Consider the following 6,697-nt stretch of genomic DNA (forward strand, 5'->3'; position numbering starts at 1 on the left):
CGCTACGGATCATCTTAAAGGTTTGAATCTCTCCCCCCCCCCGCCCCATCGTAGTTTGACAAAATAAGGGCCCCGAAACACGGCCCTGGGTGTTGGTGTCATCTATGAAACGGCTATCCAGGAGCTTGAGACAGGTTTGCTAGGATTTAGTCTATATCCACGACGTTCCACTTCAGTTGTTCTTTGTCTGGGAATTTAAACAGGACTTCCAGACAGGAAGAGTCTAATGAAAGACTTAATTCAATTCCAGTGTTTAAGTAGTTTGACCTAAACTAGGGAATAAAAATCAGGATATCTTCTTTTCTGCTGCTTCGATTTTTGACCATTCCCTTTGAAATCTGTCCCAACTTTATTAACGGACAACAATAGTCTATATTCACGACGTTCCACTTCCGTGATTGCTGCCGGAAATTCCGCTGGATCATGCGTTCATGCGATCACACGTTCCACCCAAACAAGTTCCTTCCTGAGGCTATTTTGCAGAAGCGCCGTTGCTCCATGCGCCGCCCAAGACGATTGTGATTGGTTTAAAGAAATGGCAATAAACCAGAGCACGTTTTTCTCCCATGCCAGAATGCTGTGTGGACTAGCCAGACCCTCCTCTGCAGCGCTGTGGAGAAACGTCTGGCAGTGCGAGACTGGGAAGGATTTGATTGAAAAACATTCAAAGAAAAGAATTTACATGAGTATTATGTAGATGTGATTGATGAATGAAAGTTAGATATGAAGCTTATAACGTAAGTTCAGCCAGGAAGACTATCTTACGTTCATCACTCATTCTCATTCCCCTCTGTCCTCTCCCTCTCCCTTATCAGCTGTTAGGGGCATTTACTGTCTTAGTTAAACCAACCAGATGTAGCTACAATCTCTATCAGCCAATCACATCATTGCTGTCGATATTTAAAATTTCTCCTCTCTGTTGCTGTCATTTTATGTTTGTATTTTTGTTTGTCTGTAAGTGTGCTGTGTCCATAACGTACAGTGTTTGTGACAAAGAATTTCAATTTGGGCACAATGAAGTCTAAAGTCTAACAGTCTCTCGTTTCAGTGTGAATCGTCCCGACCCTCGCCCTCCACGTTCACAGCCAGCGCCCAGGTCTGAGATCACCAGATCTCCGCATCCTCTTCATTCAGCACCATCACCACCAGTGTCTAGCAGTGCTGTAATGTAACTAAGTACATTTACTCAAGTACTGCACTTAAGTACAAATTTGAGGTATTTGTACTTTACTTGAGTCTTTTCTTTTCATGCCACTTTCTAGTTCTACTCAGTTACATTTCAGAGAGAAATATTGTACTTTTTTGTCTAATCTGAAAGCTTTAGTTAGGCTACAAGTTACACACACACACACACACACACACACACACACTCTGTCTTTTTTAATGTTAATGCAGGTCACTGTGACTGTGCCTATGACTAAACATTTACACTTGATGCCTGGATCCACTCCATCAGTCATCAGCACTGGCAGGAGAATGCACGTGCAGCCCGAGGCCACATCTGTCAACTCCCTGTTAGTTCTTCTAATCAAAATATATTCTGTCACGCCTTAAACTGCATGAAGGTTTGTGTGTAAAAAACAAACAAATGCTTACTTAATAACCTTTACCTAGCATGAAGCCGACTGATTTTAGCATATTCTATCCCTCCAGTTGCAGCTGTTTGGTTGGGAGTGAAGACAATTATCTTAATTTACTGGTTGATCTACAGCATGTTCCAACCCTCACCTTCAGCAAGACGATTTGGGTAATGACTGAACGAATGAGATCGCAATTACAAGTGAGATAAATGGGTTTCCTTCGCAGGGTAGCTAGGCTCACCCTTAAGGCTGATTTATGGAGTTCTGCGGAGGCTCCACACAGAGCTCTCGCCGTAGCCTACATAAGTGGCCTGAAGTTTATACTTGTGCATCGGTGTCTGCGTCGATCTCTTTAAGAGAATAGTAGGGCCGGCATGTGTGTGTGTGCGTGGGGAGTGTGTGGTAGAGCGAGTGAGAGAGTGTCAGGGATTATGGAGCGAGGACTCTAGAGAGGCATAACGGGAGAAACAAAGTGTCTCCCCTGTACTTTCTGACCACGGTCGGAAATCTGTAGCAGGAAAAGTTAACCCTCTCCTTGATTTCATGTTGTTTATGGAGAAGGAGAACCAGGAAATGAGTCGGGGGAAATGCAACGCTAACAAGCCACGGCCGATTGACGTGCGTCACCTCGACATGTAGTTAAATTTTTTTAAGGGGCACGTCAGGCTACTGCGTAGGGTCGCTATCTCCATGTTTACATACGCGGATATACCAGGACTATTCTGCATTGTTTTAAACATTCGGTATGATAATATTAGCCGTTAGCTTAGCGGTAAATGAGACATTAAATATAACTGCGGTCCTTTCTCCGCTCTGCTCTGAAGCAGTGGCGCTCGTGCACGTCTGTGTGTGGGTCGGATCCCCGAGGGCAGGGGGACGGGTTAGACCAGACCTGGGCATTGTACGGCCCCCTGGCCACATCCGGCCCTTTGGGCAGCCCTAACGGGCCCGCGTGAGGTCAATGAGAAGTTAGCAATCAAACGTAAATAAGTGTACATCATGCATGGAATACAACTGCATTGCTTTTATTTTGAAGGCGACTGTTTTTTTGTTGTTGCGTTTTTTTTGTGTGAAAGTATGCAGCTTTATCTTCTCTGGTTGCAAGTCACAATTAAAAAGACGTAGAAGAAGAACTGCAATGTGTCGGACCCCCATGTCGGCGAGCCGCGAACTGAGCTCACAAGAGATGTTAGCATGGACGTGAATGAGCTGTCACGGAATGCAAGACAGTCACGTTCTCGTATACAGGCGGCCGCCGACTTGGGAGCTACTGTCTTTCTAAACTCTCTTTTTAAGATAAACTGTCTCAAGTTCTCAATGCTTCGGTTAACATTTAGGGACCCTCGTTATGCTACCGTTGAAGTGTGGTGATATTTTGAGCCTTTTTAGTGGTATAAATAGCGATTTGTTTTTACTTTCCCTGTGCCCCGAATACTAGCATTGTAAGCTAATCAGCGGTCCGTGCTAGCTTGTTTCAAGCTACAAACACATTTGATTAGCATGAAATCGTGTCCTAGAGAGCGACAGAGTGGGTACACATCTGTTATTAACCCCTAGGGTTCGTTTTGCGCTGAATTGTCCTTTAAAGGATTATAATTTGAATCGCCACTACAATACCAAACACGCAGAGAAATACAACAACTTGACTGATGCAGAGCGGCCACGGACATCTGAAGCTTTGCTAGTTAAGCTGCAAAAGCAACAAGGCTTTTTAACCAGGCGTCAAGACCAGCTTTGTGATATCCCACAAAATCGCTAAAAACAGTAAGCCATTTTCTGAAGGGGGAGTTTATTAAAGAGTGTTTGGTGGACTCTGCTGCGCTAATATGCCCAGAGAACAACATTAAATTAATATTGAGCAGTATTGAGTTTAGCCTATAGGTCCGGTCCTTAACAGCAGTCCCTGTTTCTCATGTGGCCCCTTGGGAAAATTAATTGCCCACCCCTGGGTTAGACGTAGCCCAGGGGAGATGCTACTTTCAAATCTTACTAGCTTTTCAACATTACTAACCCTGTCTTTAAATGTCAACCATCTACTGAGCATTAGTGATATTGGAGTCCAAAGGATAATAAAAGACAATTGCCACCCAGCCACAGCCTTCACCCTGCTGCTGTCTGGCCTGAGATACATATCGGCTGTTGCACCACGAGACTAGAAAAGCTCCTTTCCTCAGGCTGTATGACTTCTCAACCTAACTCCACCATAAAAAGAAGTTTTATTTTGATTCTTGTGGAGCATAAAGGGACTACAACTTGCATTCCGTTGTGTAACCCTGTGTTAAACAATGACAATAAATTAACCTTGAACATACAAGGCTGTCCCACTGAATATGGCTGTTTTTTTGAATATCTGAGCACTTGACCTTTTGCAGGTCCATTGTTTTTATCTGATAGCAGTGTATTTTTCTTTCCTTGCAGCCACCCCCTGACATATGTTAACATCAGATCTTGGAGCATCTTTAGTGACACCAAAGCCCTGCTGGCAGGGCAGGAGATAGATGCACACCCAAAGGTCTACATATTTCCCTGTGTGTTTTGGAACAGGTAGTACTGTTCCTATCTTGTTTGGGAAGGTTGCCGCCGTCACTGACTATTACTTGAGACATTTGCGACCTTTCAGGTCTTGGTGCCTTTACAATTCATCTCCTGCTGTTGTGTGAACCCAAAGTGTGTTCACGCAATTGTGGAAATAGCAGTTACTCTATATTGCACTTATTGGTGTTGTTAAGTTCCAGGAAGTTGAGGACCAAAAGGCAGAGAGCAGGCAGGCAGGCAGGCAGGAGAAAGTTGAAGTTGAGGATTTATTAAACCAAAACACAAAAAATAACCAAGGGAGTCCAGAGAATAGCTGACACAGAGAAACACAACCAGAACAAACACACACATAATGATCTGACACAGAGAACAAAGGGAACACAACGACTAAATACAGAGGGTAACGAGGTAACAAGAGGCAGGTGACACAAGGGCTGGGAAACAGGTGGAAAACATCAGGCAATCAGAAGAGCGGGAAAACACAGGAAGTAAAACCAGACAAGACAAGACAGAGAACAGACTATCAAAATAAAACAGGAAACAGAACATAAAACAAGACCAGTAATCACACAACAGAAGGAAACAAGACATGACAGAAAACTAGGCTACAAAAATGACAAGAAAACAGACTACGATAAGACAAGACAAAACACCAAAACCATAACAAGTGTTAGCTTTTAGCTATAATGCAAAGAATCATATTTTTTAAAAAAGTGCTAGTTTTTAAAAATGGAAACAGAGGACAACCAGGGTTCCTCTGAGATAAATAATAATAATAATAATAATAATAATAATAATAATAATAATAACTATTTCTATAGCACCTTTAAAAACAATAGTTCACAAAGTGCTATATCCATGGAAATAAAGGACAAACAAATCAATACACATACACATTAAATCAACTCATACACACATAAATACACAACATTGTCATAGTGAAAAAGGACAGATGTGTCAGCTCTAAAAGGACAAAATGACAAACAAAAAACATGAAGAGACAAACTCCTAACTCTTTGTCGATACCACAACACCACATTATGCTATGCTGAAGGCCTAGGAAAAGAAAAAAACAAAACAATTGATATGCTATTGTCTGTACAACGCATTCTAATGAACAAGTCCATATGATATCGTACGAAAATGTATGCACACCAAAACGTATGATATCCTACATAATTAGGAGACTGCCGGCTGGTCACGTGACGCCGGCTGACTACGAGCTCCATGACGGCGAGTGGCAGTTCTTAGTTGTTTAAGCTTACAGAGCTTCATGACCCGGGCTACAGACCACCGTTGTATCAGCGGTAGTTGGTGGCTCAGTTACCCGAAAATATGTGACTTTGAGCTGGGTACAAAGCACCACAACAGCTGGTCGTTTCGGCGGACATTGCGGTTAAATTTAGTCCACAAAATGTGAGCATTTTGCTGCGACGAAAATTAAGATTAGGCACCAAAACGACTCGTTAAAGCTTTAATGCATAACTTTTTGATAGTAATGAACGGCCGTTACATTCAAGCCGTGGCCAAATGAGTTGCTACAAAGCTATTAAGACTATCAGCTCCACACAACTCTCTCTGTATTGCTCAGTATGACTGTGTTCAGAAGATTGTGGCGTCCGGTGACTTTCCTGCTCAGAAACTCAAGTGAAGATAATGACCTCTTCTGAAGAGTCCATCAGGTTTTTTTAATCCTCCGTGTCCTCCTTGGCTACTAGCAACTGCGTGGAGGCGGGGTGGGGGCGCGTGCGCAATCACGGAAGGCTTGTATCATGTGGATGCGCAGACAGTGTTGTTGTCATTACTTTGAATTCCTCATGGGGGGGGGGGGCGACAGAAACTACGCACTATAGCTTTAAGATTAGGAAAAAGATCGTAATTTGGATTAAAACACTCCTAAAGAACACACATTTCCTGGGTGAAAGGCTTTAGTTTTCCCCGGGAAGTGAACTCCACTCTCTGGCTTGAAAGTCCTGTATGTTAACGCCCACCTATCCAGTGGGTTCAAAACGTGAAACGAACTAATTACACATTAGTCACTTAACAGCCTTCTATTAAATGGCGTAGCCGTTATCTCTGTAATCCAAACAGAAAATGCATGGTTTACTCTCAAACACAAGGAGTAAAATGTTACAATTGACCCCATTGTCTTTATTTTATGTTGAAAAAGCCGATTAAAACTGCAAACAACCATTCAATCAAAATAAAACTTTCCTCTTATTTGTGAAATGAGCATGTGACTCGATTCAACTCCACCCCTCAAATAATCGCAAACGAGAATCAATAAGAACCTGAATCAAAAGGAAGAATCGGAACTGGAATCAGAATTGTTCAAATCCAAACGATGCCCAAACCTAGCGGCATCCATCACTGATAGAGTGACCCTGGAGACACTGATACAGATATACAGATATAGGGAAATATGACTCATGATTCAAGTATAGCAGTTGGAATAGTGAACAGTGGCAATTATAGTAACAATAAAGATAGTGGAACTATGAGTAGAAATAAGAGTTGTCACAATATATTTACACTTTCAAGCAATAAGTGTAAATAGCAACAACAACAAAATAATGAACCAA

Source organism: Sander vitreus, chromosome 20, assembly GCF_031162955.1.
Source record: "Sander vitreus isolate 19-12246 chromosome 20, sanVit1, whole genome shotgun sequence".
NCBI classification, from domain to species: Eukaryota; Metazoa; Chordata; class Actinopteri; order Perciformes; family Percidae; genus Sander; species Sander vitreus.